Genomic DNA, 10416 nt, shown 5'->3' on the forward strand with positions numbered 1-10416 from the left:
TCACCAACTCGATTTTTTTATAAGAGTAGAGATTCCAGCAAGTAATAATTTCATGATAAACTTGTAAAACAATTTCATGCATAAATACATGCATAGTTTCATAGAAGGTATTCCGAATATTAGTAATTTCAAGTAATTTGAATATAGTTGCAGGACATATAATTCCAACACCATCCTCCTCAGGCCAACTAGCGATTTCATATTTTATTTCTTCCGCCGGCCATGATATTAGCAGGTGTTAAGCTACGGGAGTCGATTTGCCTCAGATTAGCATTCCTAAATTGGTCATTGCCACCGGTAACACGAGTAATAACACTTACTGGATACGCACAATTGTCACCGAGGCTCAAACGAAATGCTGTCATCACCGGCAATGCATTTCTGCTCAAACCAAAACCTCCATCTAGACGAGAAGAAAAAACAAGAATTGTGCAAAACGGGGGAGGAGGAAGGCCCGACTAAAGACCAACAACGGCCCGTGGGCCGAGATTATACTAAGCCCAGTGTGAACGTTTGCGGTACAATAACCTGTTTTCTCTCTCTCTCAAAAAATAAAATAAAATAAAAACCGGATTGCCTCCCCTGCCACCACCACAAACGCTCGCCGGCATCCTACACACGATAGTCGATACCGCATTTCCGTCGAGCACGATGGCCGCCCTTCTCCTCTCAGTCTCCTCCCGCCCCCCAAGAGCACGGCCATCGCCTCCGCCGCCGCTCCCCGCCCCACACCGCGCTTCCTCTCCTTTCCTCTCACAACCGACAAGGCTTGCCGCCGCGGGGGACGTATCCTCACCTCCTCTGCGATGTCGCCCTCCCCGGCCGCGGCCCAGCCTTTCCGCTCCTTGCCCCCCTCTAAGACCACCGTCCTCGTCACCGACACCACGGGCTACATCGGCTGCTTCATCGTCCGCGAGCTGCTTCGCTGCGGCCACCGCGTTGTCGCCGTTGCCCGGCCCCGCAGCGGCGTCCGCGGCAAAAACTCCCCTGAGGAGGCTGTCTCCGACCTTGCCCCCGCCCGCGTCGTCTTCTCCGATGTCACCGACCCGGGCGCCCTCCTCGCAGACCTCTCGGGGTCGGGATACCGTCCCGTATACGCCGTGGTCTGCTACCTCGCCAGCCGCGATGGCGGGGTGCAGGACTCGTGGCGCGTCGACTACCGCGCCACGCTCCACACTCTCCAGGCCGCACGCAGCCTCGACGCCGCCCACTTCGTCCTCCTCTCCGCCGTCTGCGTCCATAAGCCACTCCTCGAGTTCCAGCGCGCCAAGCTCAAGTTCGAGGGCGAGCTCGCCGCCGAGGCGGCCCGGGACCCGACCTTCACCTACAGTGTCGTCCGCCCCACCGCCTTCTTCAAGAGCCTCAGCGGCCAGGTCGAAACCGTCAAGAAGGGCAATCCCTACGTCATGTTTGGCGACGGCAAGCTCTGCGCTTGCAAGCCTATCAGCGAGGAGGATCTCGCCTCCTTCATCGCGGATTGCATCTTCGACCAGGAAAAGGCTAACAAGCTTCTTCCAATTGGAGGACCGGGGAAGGCCCCTCACGCCGCTGGAGCAAGGGGAGATGTTGTTCCGGCTGCTCGGGGCGAGAACCCAGGTTCATCAAGGTGCCCATTCAGATCATGGATGGTCTCATCTGGGTGCTCGATGGATTGGCCAAGGTGTTCCCGGGGCTGGAGGATGCCGTCGAGTTCGGCAAAATTGGGAGGTACTATGCGTCGGAGAGCATGCTAGTGCTCGATCCTAAGACCGGGGAGTAGAACGGCGAGAAGACATCGAGCTATGGCAAAGACACGCTCGAGAAGTTCTTCGATAAGGTGTGATACGTCCATTTTGCATCATGCTTTTATATCGATATTTATTGCATATGGGCTGTTATTACACATTATGTCACAATACTTATGCCTATTCTCTCTTATTTTACAAGGTTTACACGAAGAGGGAGAATGCCGGCAGCTGGAATTCTGGGCTGGAAAATGAGCAAATATTAGAGACCTATTCTGCACAACTCTAAAAGTCATGAAATTTCACAGAAGTCAGTTTTGGAATATATTAAAAATATTGGGCGAAAAAAGCACCAGAGGGGGGCCACACCCTGTCCACGAGGGTGGGGGGCGCGCCCTACACCCTAGGCGCGCCCCCTGCCTCGTGGGCCCCCTGGCAGGCCTCCGGTGCCATCTTTTGCTATATAAAGTCTTTCGCCCTGGAAAAATTCATAAGGAAGCTTTCGGGACGAAGCGCCGCCGTCTCGAGGCGGAACCTGGTGAAACCAATCTAGGGCTCCGGCGGAGCTGTTCTGCCGGGGAAACATCCCTCCGGGAGGGGGAAATCATCACCATCGTCATCACCATCGATCCTCTCATCGGGAGGGGGTCAATCTCCGTCAACATCTTCACCAGCACCATCTCATCTCAAATCCTAGTTCATCTCTTGTATCCAATCTTTGTCTCAAAACCTCAGATTGGTACCTGTGGGTTGCTAGTAGTGTTGATTACTCCTTGTAGTTGATGCTAGTTGGTATATTTGGTGGAAGATCATATGTTCAGATCCTTTATGCATATTAATACCCCTATGATTATGAACATGAATATGATTTGTGAGTAGTTACGTTTGTTCCTGAGGACATGGGAGAAGTCTTGCTATAAGTAGTCATGTGAATTTGGTATTCGTTCGATATTTTGATGAGATGTATGTTGTCTTTCCTCTAGTGGTGTTATGTGAATGTCGACTACATGACACTTCACCATTGTTTGGGCCTAGGGGAAGGCATTGGGAAGTAATAAGTAGATGATGGGTTGCTAGAGTGACAGAAGCTTAAACCCTAGTTTATGCGTTGCTTCGTAAGGGGCTAATTTGGATCCATATGTTTCATGCTATGGTTAGGTTTACCTTAATATTTCTTTCGTAGTTGCGGATGCTTGCGAGAGGGGTTAATCATAAGTGGGATGCTTGTCCAAGAAAGGGAAGTACCCAAGCACCGGTCCACGCACATATCAAATTATCAAAGTAACAAACGCGAATCATATGAGCATGATGAAAACTAGCTTGACGATAATTCCCCTGTGTCCTCGGGAGCGTTTTCCTTTATATAAGAGTTTGTCCAGGCTTGTCCTTTGCTACAAAAAGGATTGGGCTACCTTGCTGCACCTTGTTTACTTTTGTTACTTGTTACCCGTTACAAATTACCTTATCACAAAACTATCTGTTACCGATAATTTCAGTGCTTGCAGAGAATACCTTACTGAAAACCGCTTGTCATTTCCTTCTGCTCCTCGTTGGGTTCGACACTCTTACTTATCGAAAGGACTACGATAGATCCCCTATACTTGTGGGTCATTAAGACTCTTTTTTGGCGCCGTTGTCGGGGAGTGAAGCGCCTTTGGTAAGGAAAAATTTATATAGTGTGCTGAAATTTACTGTCACTTGTTACTATGGAAAGTAATCCTTTGAGGGGCTTGTTCGGGGTATCTTCACCTCGACCAGTAGAGCAAAGAGTTGCTCCTCAACCTACTGAACCTACTGAAAATGTTTACTTTGAAATTCCTTCAGGTATGATAGAGAAACTGCTAGCTAATCCTTCTACAGGAGATGGAACATTGCATCCCGATTTGCACCTAATCTATGTGGATGAAGTTTGTGGATTATTTAAGCTTGCAGGTATGCCCAAGGATGTTATCAAGAATAAGGTCTTCCCTTTATCTTTGAAGGGAAAGGCATTGACATGGTTTAGGCTATGCGATGATATTGGATCATGGAACTACAACAGATTGAAATTGGAATTTCATCAGAAGTTTTATCCTATGCATCTGGTTCATCGTGATCGTAATTATATATAATTTTTGGCCTCGCGAAGGAGAAAGCATCGCTCAAGCTTGGGGGAGGCTTAAGTCAATGTTATATTCATGCCCCAATCATGAGCTCTCAAGAGAAATTATTATTCAAAAAATTTATGCTCGACTTTCTCTCAATAATCGCTCCATGCTCGATACTTCTTGTACTGGTTCTTTTATGATGAAGACTATTGAATTCAGATGGGATTTATTGGAAAGAATTAAACTCAACTTTAAAGATTGGGATCTCGACGAAGGTAAGGAGTCAGGTATAACACCTAAGTTTGATTGTGTTAAATCTTTTATGGATACCGATGCTTTTCGTGAATTTAGCACTAAATATGGACTTGACTCTGAGATAGTAGCTTCTTTCTGTGAATCATTTGCTACTCATGTTGATCTCCCTAAGGAGAAGTGGTTTAAATATCATCCTCCCATTGAAGTAAAAGTATTTGAACCTATTAAAGTTGAAGAAAAGACTATCACCTATAATGTTGATCCTATTATTCCTACCGCTTATATTGAGAAACCACCTTTCCCTGTTAGAATAAAGGATCATGCTAAAGCTTCAACTGTGGTTCGTAAGAGTAATACTAGGAAACCTACACCCTCTGAGCAAATTAAAGTTTAACCTAGTATTGCTATGGTTAAAGATCTCTTGGCCGATAATATTGATGGGCATGTTATTTAATTCTGTGATGAAGCTGCTAGAATTGCTAGACCCGATACTAAAAATAAACATAGACCTGTTGTAGGCATGCCTATTATTTCTGTTAAAATAGGAGATCATTGCTATCATGGCTTATGTGATATGGGTGCTAGTGCGAGCGCAATACCTCATTCTTTATACGAAGAATTATGCATGACATTGCACCTGCTGAGTTAGAAGGTATTGATGTTACAATTAAGCTTGCTAATAGAGATACTATTTCACCAGTTGGGATTATTAGAGATGTTGAAGTCTTGTGTGGGAAAATTAAATATGCTACTGATTTTCTTGTTCTTGGTTCCCCACAAGATGACTTTTGTCCCATTATATTTGGCAAACCCTTCTTGAATACTGTTAATGCTAAGATAGATTGCAAAAAGGATGTTGTTACTATTGGTTTAGGGGATATGTCTCATGATTTTAATTTTGCTAAATTTCGTAGACAACCCCATGATAAAGAATTGCCTAGTAAAGATGAAATTATTGGTCTTGCTTCTATTGCCGTGCCTCCTAATGATCCTTTAGAACAATATTTGCTAGACCATGAAAATGATATGTTTATGAATGAAAGAAGGGAAATAGATGAAGTATTCTTTAAACAAGGACCTATTTTGAAACACAACTTGCCTGTTAAAATTCTAGGGGATCCTCCTCCACCCAAGGGTGATCCCGTGTTTGAGCTTAAACCATTACCTGATACTCTTAAATATGCTTATCTTGATGAAAAGAAGATATATCCTGTTATTATTAGTGCTAACCTTTCAGAGAAGGAAGAAGAGAAATTATTGAAAACTCTGAAGAAGCACCATGCTGCTATTGGATATACTCTTGATGATCTTAAGGGCATTAGTCCCACTCTATTCCAGCACAAAATAAAATTGGAGAAAGACGCTAAACTGGTTGTTGATCACCAACGACGGTTAAATCCTAAGATGAAAGAAGTGGTAAGAAAAGAAATACTAAAGCTTCTGGAGGCAGGTATAATTTATCCTGTTGCTGATAGTCAGTGGGTAAGTCCTGTCCATTGTGTCCCTAAGAAGGGAGGTATTACTGTAGTTCCTAATGATAAAGATGAATTGATCCCACAAAGAATTGTTACAGGTTATAGAATGGTAATTGATTTCCGTAAACTAAATAAAGCTACTAAAAAGGATCATTACCCTTTACCTTTTATTGATCAAATGCTAGAAAGATTATCCAAACATACACATTTTTGCTTTCTAGACGGTTATTCTGGTTTCTCTCAAATACCTATGTCAAAGGAGGATCAAGAAAAGACCACTTTTACTTGCCCTTTCGGTACCTTTGCTTATAGACGTATGCCATTTGGTTTATGCAATGCACTTGCTACCTTTCAAAGATGTATGACTGCTATATTCTCTGACTTTTGTGAAAAGATTGTTGAGGTTTTCATGGATGATTTCTCCATATATGGAATTTCTTTTGACGATTGCTTAAGCAACCTTGATCGAGTTTTGCAGAGATGTGAAGAAACTAATCTTGTCTTGAATTGGGAGAAGTGCCACTTTATGGTTAATGAAGGTATTGTCTTGGGGCATACAATTTCTGAAAGAGGTATTGAAGTTGATAAAGCTAAAGTTGATGCTATTGAAAATATGCCGTGTCCTAAGGACATTAAAGGTAGAAGGAGTTTCCTTGGTCATGCTGGTTTTTATAGGAGGTTCATTAAAGACTTCTAAAAAATTTCTAGGCCTCTGACTAATCTCTTACAAAAAGATGTTCCTTTTGTCTTTGATGATGATTGTGTAGAAGCATTTGAAATACTTAAGAAAGCTTTGATTTCTGCACCTATTGTTCAGCCACCTGATTGGAATTTACCCTTTGAAATTATGTGTGATGCTAGTGATTATGCTGTAGGTGTTGTTCTAGGAAAAAAAGTTGATAAGAAATTAAATGTTATCCAATATGCTAGTAAAACTCTAGACAGTGCCCAGAGAAATTATGCTACTACTGAAAAAGAATTTTTAGCAATTGTATTTGCTTGTGATAAGTTCATACCTTATATTGTTGATTCTAAAGTAACTGTTCATACTGATCATGATGCTATTAAATATATTATGGAAAAGAAAGATGCTAAACCTAGACTTATTAGATGGGTTCTCTTGCTACAAGAATTTGATTTGCATATTATAGATAGAAAGGGAGCTGAGAACCCCCGTTGCAGACAACTTGTCTAGGTTAGAAAATGTTCTTGATGACCCACTCCCTATTGATGACAGCTTTCCTGATGAACAATTAGCTGTCATAAATGCTTCTCGTACTGCTCCATGGTATGCTGATTATGCTAATTACATTGTTGCTAAATTTATACCACCTAGTTTCACATACCAGCAAAAGAAAAAGTTTTTCTATGATTTAAGACATTACTTCTGGGATGACCCACACCTCTATAAAGGAGTAGATGGTGTTATTAGACGTTGTGTACCTGAGCATGAACAGGAACAGATCCTACACAAGTGTCACTCCGAGGCCTACGGAGGACACCATGCTGGAGACAGAACTGCACATAAGGTATTGCAATCCGGTTTTTATTGACCTACTCTTTTTAAGGATGCCCGTAAGTTTGTCTTGTCTTGTGATGAATGTCAAAGAATTGGTAATATTAGTAGACGTCAAGAAATGCCTATGAACTATTCACTTGTTATTGAACCATTTGATGTTTCGGGATTTGATTATATGGGACCGTTTCCTTCCTCTAATGGGTATACACATATTTTAGTTGCTGTTGATTACGTTACTAAGTGGGTAGAAGCTATTCCAACTAGTAGTGTTGATCATAACACCTCTATTAAGATGCTTAAAGAAGTTATTTTCCCGAGGTTTGGAGTCCCTAGATACTTAATGACCGATGGTGGTTCACATTTTATTCATGGTGCTTTTCGTAAAATGCTTGCTAAGTATGACGTTAATAATAGAATTGCATCTCCATACCACCCACAATCTAGTGGCCAAGTAGAGCTGAGTAATAGAGAGATTAAATTAATTTTGCAAAAGACTGTTAATAGATCTAGAAAGAATTGGTCCAAGAAACTTGATGATGCATTATGGGCCTATAGAACTGCATATAAAAATCCTATGGGTATGTCTCCGTATAAAATGGTTTATGGAAAAGCATGTCACTTCCCTCTCGAACTAGAACATAAGGCATATTGGGCCATTAAAGAGCTCAATTATGACTTCAAACTTGCCGGTGAGAAGAGACTATTTGACATTAGCTCACTTGATGAGTGTTGAACCCAGGCCTATGAGAATGCCAAACTGTTTAAAGAAAAAGTTAAAAGATGGCATGACAAAAGGATACAAAAGCGTGAGTTTAATGTAGGTGATTATGTTTTGCTATAGAACTCTCGTTTAAGATTTTTTGCAGGAAAACTCCTCTCTAAATGGGTAGGTCCTTTTGTTATTGAGGAGGTCTATCGTTCCGGTGCCATAAAAATCAACAACTTCGAAGGCACAGATCCGAAGGTGGCGAACGGTCAAAGAATTAAACATTATATCTCAGGTAACCCCATAAATGTTGAAACCAATGTTATTGAAACCGTAACCTCGGAGGAATACATAAGGGACACTTTCCAGAACGTTTCAGACTCCGAAAAGGAATAGGTATGTGGTACGGTAAGTAAGCTGACTCCAAAACAGTTCTAATAGCAGTTTTTCTCCGTGTTGGAATATTTAAGAAATAGGAAAAATAAGAAGTAGTCCGGGAAGGACACGAGGCATCCACGAGGGTTGAGGGGGCGCCCTACTCCCTGGGCGCTAAGGAAATATGCCCTAGAGGCAATAATAAAGTTATTATTTATTTCCTTATATCATAATAAATGTTTATTATTCATGCTAGAATTGTATTAACCGGAAACATAATACTTGTGTGAATACATAGACAAACAGAGTGTCACTAGTATGCCTCTACTTGGCTAGCTCGTTGATCAAAGATGGTTATGTTTCCTAGCCATTGACACGAGTTGTCATTTGATTAACGGGATCACATCTTTAGGAGAATGATGTGATTGACTTGACCCATTCCGTTAGCTTAGCACTCGATCGTTTAGTATGTTGCTATTGCTTTCTTCATGACTTATACATGTTCCTATGACTATGAGATTATGCAACTCCCGTTTATCGGAGGAACACTTTGTGTGCTACCAAACATCACAACGTAACTGGGTGATTATAAAGGTGCTCTACAGGTGTCTCCGAAGGTACTTGTTGGGTTGGCGTATTTCGAGATTAGGATTTGTCACTCCGATCGTCGGAGAGGTATCTCTGGGCCCACTCGATAATGCACATCACTTAAGCCTTGCAAGCATTGCAACTAATGAGTTAGTTGCGGGATGATGTATTACGGAACGAGTAAAGAGACTTGCCGGTAACGAGATTGAACTAGGTATTGAGATACCGACGATCGAATCTCGGGCAAGTAACATACCGATGACAAAGGGAACAACATATGTTGTTATGCGGTCTGACCGATAAAGATCTTCGTAGAATATGTGGGAGCCAATATGAGCATCCAGGTTTCGCTATTGGTTACTGACCGGAGACGTGTCTCGGTCATGTCTACATAGTTCTCGAACCCGTAGGGTCCGCACGCTTAAAGTTTCGATGACGGTTATATTATGAGCTTATGAGTTTTGATGTACTGAAGGTTGTTCGGAGTCCCGGATGTGATCACGGACATGACGAGGAGTCTCGAAATGGTCGAGACATGAAGATTGATATATTGGAAGCCTATATTTGGATATCAGAAGTGTTCCAGGTGAAATCGGGATTTTACCAGAGTACCGAGGGGTTACCGGAACCCCCCGGGGGCTTAATGGGCCATAGTGGGCCTTAGTGGAGAAGAGGAGAGGCGGCTAGAGCAGGGCCCGCGTGCCCCTCCCCCTCTAGTCCGAATATGACAAGGAGAGGGGGGCGGCCCCGCTTTCTTTCCTCTCTCCCTCCTCTTTCCCCCCTTCTCCTAATCCAACAAGGTAGGGAGGGAGTCCTACTCCCGGTGGGAGTAGGACTCCTCATGGCGCGCCTCCTCCTGGCCGGCCGCACCTCCCCCCCGTGCTCCTTTATATACGGGGGCAGGGGGCACCCCAAAGACACAACAATTGATCCGTTGATCTTTTAGCCGTGTGCGGTGCCCCCTTCCACCATAGTCCACCTCGATAATACTGTAGCGGTGCTTAGGCGAAGCCCTGCGTCGGTAGAACATCATCATCATCATCACGCCGTCGTGCTAACGAAACTCTCCCTCAACACTCGGCTAGATCGGAGTTCGTGGGACGTCATCGGGCTGAACGTGTGCTGAACTCGGAGGTGCCGTGCGTTCGGTACTTGATCGGTCGGATCGTGAAGACGTACGACTACATCAACCGCATTGTGCTAACGCTTCCGCTTTCGGTCTACGAGGGTACGTGGACAACACTCTCCCCTCTCGTTGCTATGCATCACCATGATCTTGCGTGTGCGTAGGAATTTTTTTGAAATTACTACGTTCCCCAACAGTGGCATCCGAGCCAGGTTTTATGCGTAGATGTCATATGCACGAGTAGAACACAAGTGAGTTGTGGGCGATATAAGTCATACTGCTTACCAGCATGTCATACTTTGGTTCGGCAGTATTGTTGGATGAAGCGGCCCAGACCAACATTACGCGTACGCTTACGCGAGACTGGTTCTACCGACGTGCTTTGCACACAGGTGGCTGGCGGGTGTCAGTTTCTCCAACTTTAGTTGAACCGAGTGTGGCTACGCCCGGTCCTTGCGAAGGTTAAAACAACAGCAACTTGACAAACTATCATTGTGGTTTTGATGTGTAGGTAAGAACGGTTCTTGCTCAGCCCGTAGCAGCCACGTAAAACTTGCAACA

General features: G+C 43.7%; 1 pseudogene; it reads left to right on the plus strand.

Moving 5' to 3' along the window:
• Positions 1–222: 222 nt before the first annotated feature.
• Positions 223–8182, plus strand: LOC109742757 (divinyl chlorophyllide a 8-vinyl-reductase, chloroplastic-like; annotated as a pseudogene).
• The last annotated feature ends 2234 nt before the right edge of the window (positions 8183–10416 follow it).

Source organism: Aegilops tauschii, chromosome 6, assembly GCF_002575655.3.
Source record: "Aegilops tauschii subsp. strangulata cultivar AL8/78 chromosome 6, Aet v6.0, whole genome shotgun sequence".
NCBI lineage: Eukaryota > Viridiplantae > Streptophyta > Magnoliopsida > Poales > Poaceae > Aegilops > Aegilops tauschii.